Source organism: Lonchura striata, chromosome 5 (assembly GCF_050655825.1).
Source record: "Lonchura striata isolate lonStrDom1 chromosome 5, ASM5065582v1, whole genome shotgun sequence".
NCBI lineage: Eukaryota > Metazoa > Chordata > Aves > Passeriformes > Estrildidae > Lonchura > Lonchura striata.
Genome location: NC_140707.1, coordinates 32,518,765 through 32,535,775, shown reverse-complemented (window position 1 = coordinate 32,535,775; position 17,011 = coordinate 32,518,765).

Here is a 17,011-nt window from a genome sequence, read left to right as displayed (position 1 = left end):
GATTTCTTTTGTAAACTGTTTTGCTCTATTCTAGGCATGAAATACTTTTGTTAGGATCACATTTTTCACATTCTGTGCAGGTTCTTCACACCAGTCTATATCTTGGGTCTATATCTTTTATTCACATAAAGTAAATTCTTGTTTAGACTTAAATTTACCACAACAAAGTCAATTGGATTGGGTAGTTTTAGTGCTCCTTTTACATATTTCATTATTTTATTTTTTTAGTCTCTGATAATTGCACTAAATTAGTAACAGAGACAAATGTGTCAAGCACATATCATCCTTAAAAAATATAAACTGGAGAAATGTTAGACTTGCAATGACTTGAATCTCCTATTCACAGTTGCATCCATCTGAAACATTAATCTACTTTAAAAGCAAGGCAAATGGCTACTTTTGAATTTGAGTGGTACCTTCTTTGCTTTTGTCCCTAGCTGCATGCCACAAAGTGAGTCAACCAACAAATTTAAATAAAGAGGATTTTTCACTGTCTGCAAAAAATTTTTCAAGCAAGTTGTGGCAGTAAAAATGCTTTATCTTTAGTCAGGGCAATGGGGTTACTGAGAGGCCACAAAAGACTAAATGTACTTTGAATCTAACAGCTGATTTCCAGTTGCCAACCCTGTAAGAATTTTGCCAATTTATATTTGATTTTTACTTGCTATGAATATCACAAAATATCTCTAAATTCCTATATTTTAATAAGCCAAAACTCATCTCATCTGTAGATTATTTGATATAATGAACTAGGAATGATATGAATCATCCAGTTACAAAACTGGGTTTTTACTTGCACAACCACCATGGCTAATCACATATGATTGGTTTGTTGGGATTAAACATTCTCCTTGCATTTATCAGTGGTTTTAGTTAATCCCTACAAACAAATGCCATTACGAAGATCCTCATTTAGGGTAGGCTTTTGGATTGATGTTTTCTTTGGGGAAAGGACTAATCTCATGTTTATTTGGTTTGTATACCCAGGACAATGATCATAAACACCTTAGGACTGAAGAGTGGTGTGGGAGTAGGTCAATCACCACACTGTTCCTTTGTCTTGAGCCAAACACAGTGAGGCCGGGCAAGTTTTACAGTGTTTTTCTGCTGCCTACATCTCTTTTCTCCAACTCATTATCTTTGGTCTTGGCTCTAATTTTACAGTGTCATTTTCAGCTAGTGGCAGTTATGATTTTTTTTCAGCCTTCTAGAGTTTTATTGCCGAATTAATATAGCCTTATGATATCTTAGTACACTTTGGAATTTTACCACAGGTATTTAAAGAGAGCTCAGATTATTTTTCTGTAAAATGGAATGTTTGATACAAACTATGAATCTTGGTATATAAAGCTATGTGTATAAAAATATGTGAATAAGTAATTAAGAGAACTTTTGGGACAGTGTTATTTCGTTAGTTTCCATGTGATCTTTTGTTGTTCTGCTGGTTGTCTGTCTGGTCACACACACAAGTACAGGGATAACCCTACCTTGTCAGTAGTTTAATTATTTTCTCATCTATACTTGGGTTTGAAGCTTTGAAGCTTACTGAGGCAAAGTATGTGGGCAGCACAGCTGTCACCCTTGTTGCTGTAGTTCCGAATACGATAGTCCTGATTCCCATTGTACTGCAATTAATCTTCTACTTTGCACTAATGGATGAACAAGCATATTTACTGCAGCATAAAATTCTAATTATTTCCTGAACAGATGCATAAAGGGAATTTAAATTAATGGCAAGTGACAAATGTGATAAATGTAGATAACATCTTTAAATACTAATATTCTGCATTGCAGATATTTTTTCAATACTCCATAGGGTGTCTTCCCACTTGTAATGAAGCTCTGTCCTGGCCAGATGTTTCAGGCACCATCTAAGTCCCTCCAGAGACACCCCTGCCCAGCAGCCATGGCTGATTTGTTTTGGATTCACCATGATTGCAGTCCCTAATTCTCCAGCAAGGTGTTCAGAAAGGAGGAGGCCTTGTTTCATCCCAACTCCTCTGCTTTATAATCACGCAGTGTTTCTGGTCACCAGCTTATGAGTGAGGTCTTTGTCCTTCTCTCATTGAACTGCCTTTAATGTGTTGTATAGAGATAAAACAGATTGGAGTTTATTTAGAAAATTCTCTACAAAGTAAGTTTGCTAGATGACCACATGTGGTTGCAATGCTAGCAATGAGAACTTTAACAATGTAACACCTAATATTTGCCATGTCTCCAGGGAGCATTAACCTGAATTTTCATCTGGACGGCTTTCAGGAACCATCACTACATGACATACAATCATTTTTCTTTCACACAGAACAGACATATTCTAGGATCTGCTTCTCCAGATCCATCAGGGCCTGACTTGACTTGGCAAAGGACCTCTTATTTTTATGTCATGTAGGTTCTCAATTTTTGTCTGGGCAAACAAATGTATTGATTTGCTACTTTACTTTAGCAATAGAAACAGGCCAAAGCCTGTTAGTGAATGCATCTTGCAGGCTATATCCATTGACAAAACAAGGGTAATACTTGGTCTGGGCAGCTTTACTAATTCTCTCATACAAATATGGTGGGGGGGGAGGAGGGTGGGGACAGGATGACTAAGAGCTTACAATTTTTTATCTTTTCACTGTTCAGATTTTTGTCTACAGTTATTCTTTCATTTAGTCTAAGACAGCTTTTGAGATCTCAATGACTCCAGAAACTCACATAGGTTTCCTTTTTTTGTCAATATCCATTCAATATTGTCTTTTAGCTCCCTTTGTCCATTTCTGTGCCATTTTTGCTACCTTCCAGATCTTTTTTCTGGCCATGTCACTGTTCCTCCTTGTCCAATGCTGTTATCAGCTCCTTACACCTCCTTTTCCAAGTGTGCATTAGATTTAGATATCACTATAATGATGCAGAAGGGACTCCAAAAGTGCCACAAATTAGATTTGAAATTGTATGTTAAAATTAGCTCTCTTTCCCTGCATACCGAGAAGGATATTAGAAGGAAGTAGGGTAACTGAAGGTTTACCACTCTCTGGAAATCAATGGCACAAGTAGCAGAATACAAGTGCAGACAAATATAGAGGAAAGTTAGCATAGTATACCAATAGAATTAACAAGATAAAAACTTAAGTTTTAATCAGAATATATTTGTCATAGACTATTGTAAGAAGCATTCATGCTGCTACCTTTTAGCTGTTAACTTCTGCCCTGAGGTATGGAGGTTTACATTCCGGTAAATTTTTATCATGTCTAGGTTCTCATTATCCATATAAATGTATAATTCTTTATTAATTCCATTTAAGCTCTTAACCTCAATTATATCCTGTGGCAGCAAGTTCCACAGGTTAATGACGTATCATGTTTAAAAAATTTCTCCTTTCATCAGCTTTATATTTATCTTTTAGCATCCTTTCTTTATGACCCTATTACAATTTATTCAATTTCCTAGAAATTGCCTTTCCTGTGCTCCAGCTCTGGGTTTTGTTATTTTTTTTTCTTTTTCTCAATCACAGAAAAGTCTGACAGTTTATAATTTTTTATTATTTTAAAGAAGGCATATCTGAAATAATTAAAATATGTGAGACAGATGTAAAAATTTTTTTTGACCTCAGGATCATCTGACGGAACATCATCCGATATTTTATTTGATAAGTAGAACTAATCCAGAAGGTTCTAATGAATAAAATGTACTTTTTGCATCAGACACTCTTCACTCAAACTATTGTACTTGTTAGCAAACTTGATTGATATAGCGTTAATTAAGTTTTTTTAAGCTGAAACTGCAAAACATGAATAAAACAACCACTGAACCACCTTGTTTCTCGAAAACTAACCAAAACAAAAGACCATAGATGCTATAGCAAAGAAATAGTCTGCTATAAACAGTTAGTTCCACCATGGAAATGTATTTCTCAGGTTATATTTTTCAAGTACAGAAACACAGTATTAACAAAGATAAAATCTGTAGAGATAAACATTATAAAGGTAGTGTCTTTTGTAGTTTTTTAAGTGTAACATATAACTATATAACCTTCTGTCTTTTGCAGTCATTGACTGATACACTCATTTTATTGAAAATGTATATATGAGAAATCAATGCTGCCAAAATATTATTAGATTTCTAGCCCTGTTTCCTAATTCTAATTTTCCAAAAGGCTTATCAAATGAAACATTATGGCATATTTAATGATTGAACTTAATTTGCCTGATGAATGCATTTAAATTTTTTCCTCTCAGTTTTCCTGCATTAATTCTGGTGCAGTATTGTTGCAGAAAGATTGTGATAGATTATCAGGAGATTAGCTACTAAAACTTGCCTACAATAATCATCCCTTGTGCTTTTTGAAGCCATATGTAGTTCCTGTGGATACACAAGGAAAATTTTTATTATATATGACACATGCTGATCCAAAATGGATGCACAAAAACCGTTAAGCTCTGCTTTAGTTGCCCTGAGCAGATAAAGAAAGTTCAATTTTGTTTGACTGAGTTCCTTCCTAGAATAGAACTCTGCAAAAGGGCTTGTAGAATTTCACTTACCAAGGAAAACAACAAGATTTGCTGAATGATTTGAAGTGTGTTGTCAGGATGATATTTCCCTCCAGTCAAATCCACCCCAGTGTCTTTAGGGTACTCTAAATTTGGAGAGGTAAAGAGAGACAAGCAAGGAGAGATAGCTCTTGTGGCCTTCATGAAGGAATAGCTCTTGACTTTTGAACTGGTCCCATTGATCTAAAACTGTGGGAAGAATGAGCTTGGAAGCTCACTGGACCACATCTTCTGTGACTGACACTTCAAAGAAGAGTTTAAGTTCAGTTCTTCATCCTTGTTGGTTCTACATTTACACAAATATAGAAAAATAAATCCTTTAAAATGAGGATTTAAAATAAGACTCAAGTTTCATGAATCCTTTTTTCTGGCACAAGTTCAATGAACTGAGTTTTATGAAAGCTCCAAGAAAAATTAAAATGGAGGTGAAGGTTCATTTTTAATGCATCCCTCTGTGTGGCTTTCCCAGTCTCTGCAGTCTCTACTACATAAAAATCCCAAACAATTCTTTGGGTTTCTGAGATGTGATGACCTTCTTCCTTTTACCTTTGTTCTGTATAACTACAAGTGAATTCCAGAATGTCATCAGCCCCATAGCTCATAATTATTTCAGCACAAATCCTCAAAGACTAATTATCATGCCTCATGGTACAATGCTTAATTGTGGATGCTTACCTAAATCACACTCAATAAAATAATACAAATTTTAATGCATCTAACTTGATAAAATTCACATCAGACTTATTAGAAATCTGATATATGTATAAAATAAAAATGATATGTGTATAAAGTAAAAATAATTCTTAAAAGTAGGGCAATATCAGTAATTTTGTGTTGGATTTGTGGAAATGTAGGAAGTCATCTGTTCTCCCTATAGTCAGGCTCAGGGATTATGACAAGCTTGGGAACAGTACCAAATCTTCCCATATATGATCTCTGTGGCAATATTGCTTTTCCTTGCATGCTCTGTAGCGTTCCCAGGCTCTTGGTCTTTGAGAAACAGTGGGCGAGACCTTTCAGACTGTAATTATAAATAGAATAGAGTGTTATAAGTAAGTGATAGAGTTATTTTCTCTTTTGGTAATCAGTCTTCCATTACTAATTGTAAGAAATAAAGAAAAAAATCAATTTGAAAGACATTTTTCATTATAAAGTTTGCTTTATTTTTACTTCTCTTAATACTAAACTTTAAAATGAAAGGTCACTTCAATATTAAAAAAAAAAACAAAAGAAAACTCTTGTTCCAAAAAGATTAGAATGAAACAATTTCTCTTATGAAAAGTGTTTTTTCACTTTTCCTTAAGAAAATGCCAATCAAATTGGTATATTCATGTTAAAGGTTGGGGAGTTTTAACAAAGAAAGTACTTTCTAGTGAAGAAAAATTCACCAGGTCTAATGAAGGTTTTGTGTTTGAGACATGGATAGAAAACTCAATAATTCATGAAGTAAAGTAAGACCCAGTTAATTGTAGCATAGTGGCTGCGCCCTTCAAATCTAACAGAAGGAAACTTGTTCAGTCACAAAGTCAGATGATTCAAACATACTCCATGAAGTATGTACATGGAATAGGTGCTTTGGACAGGGTTGTTTTTGACCATAAATCTACTTTCAGACTACTCTCCAGGACAGCTACCAGTTAAAGCACTCTTATCAGTTCAGCTGATCAAAAAGGTAGCTGTAGGCTGGGGGTGTCAGAACAATCTCATTTCAGGTGGTGATTTTTATACAATTCTCAGATTGTGCTACATGACACTGCAGCATTATATAAATGAATAAATGTAAAGTATCTGTTACTTGCTCTAACTGAGTAAAATTTAGGAATGGCAAGTTATGAACAGGAACATACAACTCCTTCTTTACAGTAAACAGAGGTTTGCCATGGCTCTCTGGGGACCTGTGTGCATCGAGGGACAGCTGTTTATTATGGCAGTGTTCATAGTGAGGGGCCTTTGCTCATCCACATCTGAAGGTGTTGGTCCTGGCTAGAGCATGCAGAGGATTTTTTCCTTGCCTAAATAAAAAAGCCCTTTTCTCTGGGAGAAAAGCAGGGGTAGCACTAGTGCCAGTGTGGATTTTGGACTTAGTGGTATCTGTATGGCTTTGGGAGAACAGAGGATGGGCTATTTTGGAAGGACCATTGGTTTAGGTATAGACAAAGACCACAGTGGTCTACTCAAGTAGATCATGGATGACTTTTTAGGCCTCAGGGTAACCAGTGGAGGGAAAAAAACTTATTTAGGGATATTTTTGGTTATAGCCATTCTTCAGGCAATTTCAGAACTTCTCATGAAATTTTACTGTGAAAAACTCCCTAGGGAACCATTAGAAGTGCAGCCAGTGAAAAAGTTGCAGAAGAAACACAGCAGATCAAACTTTCTGTCAGGCTGGCCAGCTGACCATCAGTTTTTGTGGCTCCCAGAGGCTGTCTTTTTCTAATAAATATGAATATGTACTACAGCAGGATTTCAGAACCAAAGACTGCACTGAAGAAAAAGAGTTTGTAAGACCCCTAGTACCTTGTGAAACAACTTTTCTTTCTCAGACAGATGGTGTCCAATATGAGCTCCTGTATTCATCTGCCCTATGATGAAATCTGAGAGAAGTCATTCATGCAAAAAGATGATAGCACTTAACAAGCAAAATCTGTAGTTTATTAATAATTAAAAATTATTCCCATGTTTTCTTACTGATTGAATATTTAATCATTTGTTCAGTCAATACCAATGTCTCATTTATTATTCATTAAAGATAAATACTTTGTAGTGCTTCTGGATTGAAATGTGTTACGCCAGGATTATTAAGAGCACCCAGAGTTGATTTATTATTTAGAAATCGATTAAACTTTTGTACAGAATTTAATGACTTAAATAACCTTTCAGATTTTTTAAGTTGATAATAAGTTTTATTTAAAAATCAGTTATGTGAACACAAGCAGTGATGGTGGAAAAATAAACTCTCAGACCTGAGTTTAACAACTAGACTGAGATGGTCTGGGACAGAAACACATCAGTAATATCAGACCTTCCTCATACAGCCAGAATGACTTCATTCTATTTTTAACGTAAAAGTACAACACTACATGCTGTGCCGTAAGCTTGCCACCACTTAGTCTTCTGAAGAATCATCAGAACTCCGCTCCATCCTCTCATTTTTGCCTCCTTCACATTTTGTTACTTGACCTTTTTTAAAGGACTTATGTATGATTTATGGCAGTTTTGCTGTAGCTCTTCTTCTTCATCTGTATCCTGAATAAAGCCAAAGATCAGGAAAGGAGAGTTTCATCTCTTCATATCCTCTCAGTGGTAACTTACCACCTGAGGAGTATAAGGAGATGAGACCCTTCTTTCTTCTCTGCAAGTGGACAGTCAGCCTAGCAGCAAAAGGTCTGCTATCTCTCTCTTTAAAAAGGTTTCTGACTTGATTCATAGTGACTCACTACTTAGTGAAACCAGTCTCCAAAATGAAAAGACTCTGATTTTTACAACTCTTTAATTGCTGGGGCAAAGCTGGAGACTGCAGCTCTGGTGAAGAAATTGAATTTATTTGAGAAGACAGAGAAGAGAATGTCATACCTGAGTGGATCAAATAACAGATAGCTATTGTTTATACTTTTAGATTAGAGATCTCTGGTTATATACACTGTCCAAAAATTGTGGAAAAAAGGAACAAATCCATTTATTAGTTTGTCATAAATAAACAAAAAATCTCTTGAGGTAATAACAGAAAAACTGAAGGTTTTTCTCTTTTTATTTTTCTTTTCAAGGTTTGGAGCTCTTTTTCCTTCTTTCAAATAATGCAGACCTTCCCAACCTCACTAAAATAATTTTTTCTGGTCATTCTTTTCTCAAACATGGGAAAAAGCTTGAAAGAATTCGGCTACGCAGAAATATCTATTGTATAGGCTTACAGACTTTAAGAGCATGGAAGGGGCTGCCATATGGTTTCTTTTTTTCCTCTAGCAAACCACAATTCCTGAAGTACCTTTGTTTTGCCATGTTTCTCAGTTAGGCACATGCAGACATTGTTGTTGGATGGAAAAGCAGACACCAGAGGAGAGATCATAACTATCCCCTTCAACCCTCTTAGAAGAAGGTATAAAAGTTCAGTGGAGGCAGTATTTATTAAAATTTAGATAAATTCTCTCCCATTCTGGTTTATCTGTACTCAAGAAGAATAGGGAGCACTTATGCAACTCCTAGGTAGACTTCCTCCTCTCAAAAGCAGATCTTGGTTTTTTCCAAGTGTACATATTGCTGAGATTACAGACATGCATGTTTCCCATGCACATTTACCATGTACTTTTCAGAGAAGGATAATATTTCTCTGCACATTTTCTGTGCAGATTCACTCCTATTTCATAAAGAGTGAATGTAAATATCAGAGAGAATAGGCAGAAAGGTTTTAAAACAATTGTTGAAAAAGTGCCAAAGTTGTTTTTGCAGCAAAGCAAGGGTCTCCTGCGTTCAGTGCAGATGTGGCTGTAGCTGAGGACCAGAGCTGGCAGGAGTGAGGGAGGCTGCTTCATTATAGAAAGACTTGGTGAAGAAGAGAGGCTTGAGGAAAAGGAAGTTTCGTATGTAGCCTTTGGCTGCATCCTAGCAAGTTAGACAATTAACAGTGAGTGCCCTGACATGGGAAGGAGTAACATCTTCTCATCTGTCATACAAGAGACAAGTTAACATAACTCCTATTCTGTGTGTGTCCACAAAGGCTCCTGAGAGCATTTCCTCATTAAAAGGGAAGGGTAGAGACAGAGTGTAAATATCACCACTTTTCTGTAGTTCTACCTGATGTTGGTTTTATTGAATCAAAACCTTTTCTTTCCATAGATTCAGATGGGTGGAAAGGGAGTGTGTCTGGGCTGAGAAAGGCTGCTCAGTGTTGCTGTGACACACTGTAAGGCTGAATAGAGTAGGATGAAATTCAGGAAGAAATGTCATTCAGGGGTGAACAGAGGATGAAAGTGTTGTTCTGGGGAGGTCTTCAGTAGACAAATTTACTAATAGTTATAAATGCAAAATATCTGTCAGCACATTTCTAAACACATTGTAATTAAGATTAGATTATGTGTGTCAAACTCTATAATTAATTTCTGCATGTTGTAATTATAGAAACCAGAAGAAATTGATAGATTACAACATAATTAACATAAACAATCACTAGAAAAGACATAAGAAAGGCACTTTTGAGTACTTCAGGTGAATTTTTGGGGTTAGGTAAAGAATTTTGACTCTTTTATTAAAATTTTTAGTAAAAACTTGAACAGTGTTAACTCCTCACTGACAAAATTATTTCTGTGTTCCAAAACAATTTGAAATGTTCCCAGTGTGCTGCTTAATACAGTATATCAGAAAGAAAAAGAGTCACTAAAAAGACAGGACTTTGACACTTTTAAATATGACTTTAAAGTAGCTTTTAGTGAAGAAAATGTAACCAGCTAGGAAGAAAGGAAAAAGAATTTAAAATAAATAAATCTTTGGAGATGTGGAGTGGATTGTGTGCTGTAGAAGATTCTGGTAACTTGAAAGCTTTGCACTTACAGAGACCCATCTTAAAAATTAATCACATCAAGAGAAACACTTTTATCTGGAAATGACTTTGCTGGGCCTATTTATAACAGACTTCATGGATCAAATTCATTGAAAATATAGTTAATGAGATTTTCAGTGGGACTCAGAGCCAGCAGAAAACCTGAAACTCATTTAAAGTCTTTTACATGTTATATCTGGAATATCTTTTAATGTTCTGTTAAAAAGAGATGTGTTTCTATCAGTTTATACCTAATCAGGTTATTGGTGTGAAGAGTTTAGGGCTTTGTACTCTGTGTTATTTATTTTGCCTTTATGTATATTGAGAGGAGTGCAATTCCATTAAACAAACAAAAAAAAGTACTAAAAATGCATTTTTTACATTCTTAGAAACAAGAAAATAAAGCAACAAAACCATCCTTCTCTTAATAGTATGAAGTGTTCAAATGTTCTGCTTTCAGTTTGTGGGTACATCAGAATCTAACATATTATGATTTGTATGTATATCTTAAAGATTTTCAGATTACATAATGTGACTAATTTAGTATTGATGTCACACAATATTTTGTTTGTCACAACAATATTGTGACTTCATGCAGATCAGTAAACTGCTAGTTTTGGGCATAGTACTTACACTTCTCACTGGTCCTACTGTCTCACGGGAATACTTTTGCTGGGTTAGAATCTTTATTTTGCTTATGAGTCTGAAAATGTAAAAGTTCATTAAAATTAATTTTTAATATTAAGCATTATGTCTTTGTACCTTACACCTTGTTGTAAAATGCTGAAAAATATTATAGTGGTTTATATATATTTAAATATTTCAATATAATATATATAACATAATAATATAATATAAATCAGTTAAAAGGTAGCATTAAAACACTTCAGTCTTTCCCTGCCTCCTCCCCACATTTCTATATGACATTTTACTCAAAGTCATGATATGGGAATATGGTGTGATATAAATGGATTTCCTTCCTTCCTTTGTTTTGGTTCTAAAAAGCATCTTCCATTAACTGTGTGGGATTTCAAGTTTGGAGACTGAACATTTTTTGTCCCTATAACCATATTGATCCCTGTGTAGTCCAAAGCCTTAGGAATTATAGTCATAAATTCTATGACAAAAACACTAGTCTTCCAACACTTCCCTCCTATGGAATCAAGAGAAATGGTCAGGAGAATGCAAGGATTGAGCTCTTCACGTTTGGTGAGTTTCTTTTACTTGACTCTTTCCTGGCAAGGACACTCCCATAGACACAGCAGTACAAAGAAGGGAAGACTAAGGGAAATAAAGTTTATTGTTGGCTTAAGCTACTAGAAGGTATTTTTCAGTTCTGAGGCAGGGATTTTATTCTCCTAAAGGAGACAATGTTTAGATGTCCAGTCGACTCAAACATGATGAATAATTGATAATTCCTATCATGACCTGTGAAAAATACCTTGCAGAAAGTCTTTTTTATGACTGATAATGGACAAGATGGACCACAGTCCTAGGTCTTCTTCCAGCTTTAGTTGGAAATCTGTAAGAAACCAAAAGACAATAGAGTATACAGTTTCACAATTCTGCCTAAGGCAAGTTGCTTATTAATTAAATTGTCATAATCCATCAGAAATACTTGACCACAGTATGGAAGAGCCAGACTGTAATCTTTTGAAGTCTGGGAAATTAATTCCTTTGACAAATTCATTTTTAAAAAATAATAATTTGTTTGTTATCTTTTTCTGAATTTGTTTCCACATTCTTACATTATAACCAAATTGCCAGGAGATTATTCTTCAGTCAAGAATAACCAGCTGACAGTTTTCTGTCTCTAAGACCACAGAAAGGCTTAACTAGGAAAGAGATTATCTTATATTTTTAAAAATTATATATATATATATGTATGTATGTATGTATATGCAAACACATAGACACATATCTGTATATATATATGTGTGTGTGTGTGTCTATGTGTGTGATTTCTGGATTTCTGGTAGTGAATTTGCATTTAACCTCTCAAGGCTTTAGGGTTTGTGTTTGTGTCACTTGATTCTCCCATGACACATAGCATTAAAGCAACTTGACTCGGGTATGGATCAGTCCCAGTAGAAAACATACCTAATGAACAAGTTCAAAGGAAAACTTCTCTAGCAGCTTGATACCAGAGCATTCAGGAATACAGGGTAATGACTTGGGGTCAGATGTCAAAACCTTCAATTTTGTGATAATACTGAAGACTTTCCAGAAAATACTGTGCCTCATCCAGTTCTAGGCCATACTGGCAAAAAGAAAATTGATTTTCAATACTACAGTTGTGCCTATCTTCATGCATGGAACCCAAGGGATGAAGTCTCCTTTAAAGAGAGAGTTCCCTAAAGTTTGTAAATAAAAACTATGGTAAGACTGATATTAGATTTCGCATTTCAGAATTGCAAGTGTTAGATGGACAAACAGGAAATATTACAACAGAGGAGAGTTTTAACAGAAACTGTATTTCAGCAACAAGCCTTGATGCCCAGTTACATACCAAGGCCTGCTCTAGGTATGACCACCCCACTTATTATACACCAGTGCTTAGGTGATCTTGGGCCAAATGACATTTCTCTCCTCCTCATGGATGCCTTGCATAGGAGGTAAGGTGTTGCTGATGTCCAGCCTTCCCAAATCCCAACAATAGCTTCAGACTGTGCTAACCTCTGTGGAGCTGTGAAAAGCACATCTGTTCATTGTCTTTTGACAGTTGCACATTAGCTGTGATGAGGTTTTGTTTATAGCCTTCCTAATATAATGGATTGGATGTTACCCTAGTGTTTATGTTGTTATAGCATGGACTTGTAGTTATAAATTTACATTTCCTGCCTTCGCAGGCAGTTGCTGGCAGTATGATGTCAAGTGGAATCTAATTGCAAAATAAATTCACCTCAAGGGACTTTTTTTTTTAAATAAATCAAAATATACATTTAGAAATAAATATTTGTAAAGCTGCATTAGTTCACAGAAAATCTGCTTATTAAAAGTTAAACATCAATGAAAAACCTATTTAACAGAAATACTTTGAGAACTATATCTGATTTGACTCTAGATCAGCAATGGATGTTCTGATGTTGCTAGACACTAATTTTGATTGTGTATTAAATTTTCTTTGCAGATGTCCAATCCGTTCTACTGCAAGTTTGACATCAGTAGAAGTCATGGAGACTCAAGCAGGTTACTTGTCATTTCTCACTGTATGAAGTAAGAATTATATCTTTACTTTTCCAAACATATACAAGAGCTCTATCAAAATTATCTCTGAAGGGCTGCTGTGAATACTACAGAAGAGAAATAAACATGACTTAGGAGAAATCCTACCATTATGAGTATCCCTTGCCAATTTAATGAAGTTGCTGATATGTTCTGGCATGGTTTGAGATACTTGTCTAAATCAAGCTGCTGTGGATTATCTCATGACTGTTCATTGTTGATTCACCCTTAAATTTAAATGGGGCTTTTGTTAAGAGTGATTTGAATCACTGTTATTTTACTGTTCCCATCTTTTTCTAATAGAAGAATAGTTGTTAATTATTGCAGTTGAAATGTCATTTTTGGTATCAGGGTTTGGTTTTTTTTTGCTTCCTTTACTTTTTTTCTTATCACCACTGACACCATTTCAGTTGACAATTCCTCTATAATTTTGCTAATACTGCCAAAGTCTAGTGAATGCACTAGCTAAGTACCAACAGTCTTACTTCTTTCACAAGGAGCTACCTCTGACAGTGAAATCCCTAACTGGTGCCCCACACAACCCTTCTGCTTCAAGCATGTTAGGTGTATTAAATGGTGTAAAATAGTATGGTCCAAATCTGTAGGAGTTTGAGGGCTTGGACCTTTTTTTCTTTAATATATTTTGATCCTTAGGAAGCAAAGCTCTGGTCTATTGATGTGATGAAAACTAATTTCTCTCCTGCAAGCACTTTCATTCAAGTCATAAACAACCTCCACATGACATTTTTGGGTCTTACCCAGCTCCTGTTTAAAATATATCTAAAAGGTGTTTAGCACATCATGACCGACATTATGCTGAGGTGATTTCACTACCAACTTGGGAGCTACTTTCATATTACTGCCCATCTGTACCCAGTCTCGTGCTAAAGATCTTATTGAAAGCTTACATTTTGTGCATTGCATATTGCTGAATGAATTTGGAATGCAACAGGCACCTTCTACATTTATTTTTAAAGGCTACAGTCAATTCCTCTGATCTTATGGGTGATATTAATATTTCTTCCTATGCTGAAAAAAATGAGAAGATCCCAATATTAGCAACTTAAACTAATGTGAACACTGGACTTCATAGGTATCTTTGGCAGGAAACCAGAAATTCAGCTTGTCTGGAAGTCCTCACATTTTGTAAATAATTTTTTTCTTCAACCAAGTGGAAAATATGACATTTAATAGACAAGTTTTTGGGTTTTTCCAGAGAATAAAAAAAAAGTCCCAAAAATTGAAGTACTTTTTTTCAACTGTGTAGACAAAACACACCAAACAATATAAACAGATGAGGAGTCAACATAGGATGAAACAATACTGCATTAAATCCTGCATTATAACTTTGAATTTTTTAAGAAAATATTTTGGGATGTTTCCAGCATGTACACATTATTGTGAAATAGTTTACCCCATGAAGCAGCACTGTCCAAACAGGATACTATTTTTTGTATCCTCTCTCTATCTAATTTCCCTAAAAATATCTCTACAATAAAATAATGTAATAGCTAAATAAAGAATGGTTGCCATCTATGAATGGGTTTTTTAAAGAGATAGCAAACTGCTTAACAATGTTTATCTAAAAAAGATTTTATACATTTTTCATACTAGAAAATAATTTCCTCATATTATTCACCAGATCATTTTGAAATATAGGCACACAATACTATAAAATATCAACAAAAATTTTAAACTGAATTCAAAATGAATGATGGCCTATCTCTTGCTCAGAGAGATATCCTGAACAAGATATCCCATTCAAAAAATCATACAAGACATTATTTCTCTTTCTTGAATGAGTCAGAGTGATTAAATGTATGTGAACTGTTGTTTTTAAAATGAGTTTAACAAAATCTCATTCGCATTTTCATTTAAACATAAGATAATTATTCAGATTTCAAATGTTGTTTCATAAAATTTGTGATAGCAGAGCATGAGGACCTGAAACACATAGAATATAACTGAAGAAATTTCAAATGCAATCAAATTGAAATTTATACTAAGTTAACCACAAAAATAATTGCAGAAAAATTCCTAGTTTCAGCTTCAAAATTTTGAAGGTCAATTTCTAATTTGATGGTAACTTTCTGATATACATTCTAGAGAATATCTTAAGGTATTTTATTTTGGAATAGGCAGCTATCAAAAATCAGAGAGTTATTTAGTAGTTTCAGACTGAATTCCTGTATTCAGTTTTCCAGAAAAAATCCCAAACTTATGCTCATGGTTGACTCTGATAGGAGAAATTAGAAAAAGGTCAATACCAATACTCCTCTTTTTTTCCATCATTATCTTTTTGAAGAAGTGTCACTCTGAAGTGGCACACATATACAGTGTGAAGACTAGAAATGCTGTAAAGATGAGTCTTGTGTAACATGTGGTCTGAAAATTATTTCTATAGCCTTCATAATATGGCTATTTTGCAGATCCATAAGTTGAATCTCAGTGTAGGGCAATTATTTCCAAATGAGGCATCTAAAGTTCTGGTGACTAAAGAGAGTTCTTTGGTTTCCCCACAGTTCCAAAGTCAGTGCTATGGATGAGAACATATTTCCTTTTCAGCTTGATAGCTTAGTTCTGGCAATCTTTTGATGCACAGTGATATTTAGTATTTGGATAGGAGGACCTTGCTCGTCTATGGTAATTGCTTATCAAAGTCACAGATAAACTGAGGTCTTAACTCTGACGTTACTTACAGGAATTCATGCCATTGATTTCAAGAGAGCTGGTATTGACACTGCTTTCTCCATCCATTGAAAAGAAAAATTTCAATTCTGAGTTCAAATCAGCTACTGTTACATATATTTCTAGTACTATTTAAGGGACAAAGTTAAAAGAATACCTTCCCCCCCTCTCTCCCCATATTCAAAATTATGAGCATCAAACTAGTTCTCAGAATCAGGCACTCCTTTGGGTTGGAAGGGACTTCCTGAGGTCTCAAGTCAAGCCTTCTGTTCAGTGCAGTTTAACACTGGGCATAAACTATGTTCCTTAAGGTTTTGTTCATTTATGTCTGGTTGACCTACAAGACAGAAATTGCATTATATCCTCACAGTGTTGGATTTATTTTTTTTTTATTTTTTTTTTTTTCTGAAATAGTTATATGGGAGAACATCTGAACATCTATTCTACTTGGCTGGCTGATGTGCTGAAGCTTTCCCTTGGTAAGCCAAAATATTTCAGCATAAAGTTGGTATCCTGAGGAGCAGGATTTAGAGCAGAAATACCATACAATGGAGCTGGACAAGAATAGCTGGTCGAACATTGATGGTTTTATAAAGACTTGAAATTTATACTTCCACAAATTTAAAGGGAAAATGAGATTAGGAAAACTGAAAAGTCCTTAGGCTTTGAGACTTTATAAAATTTCTTGCAAAACAGGGTTTATAAAACTCTTCCTACTGGAGTTAGTATTTATTACACAATGATAGTTATTTTTTATTTTCAGTCACTTCATGAAAATATTTATAATTTTCATGTATTGTCTCATCCAAAAATGTATAAAATTTATGGGTCAAAATGAACACTGAATATTTGGATCACTTGATTCTGGACCACTTGCTTTCCATGTCAATGAATGAAACTGAAGTCTTCTGTCTAGTTCAGCTGTCTTCAGGTAAGACTTGTATGGAGGGTTGATTGGTTGTAGCAGGAGAGCCTAACATTTCTCCATTGGAGTATAGAGTAAATATCACCTCAGAATTTCTTTTGCTTTGTGTCAGA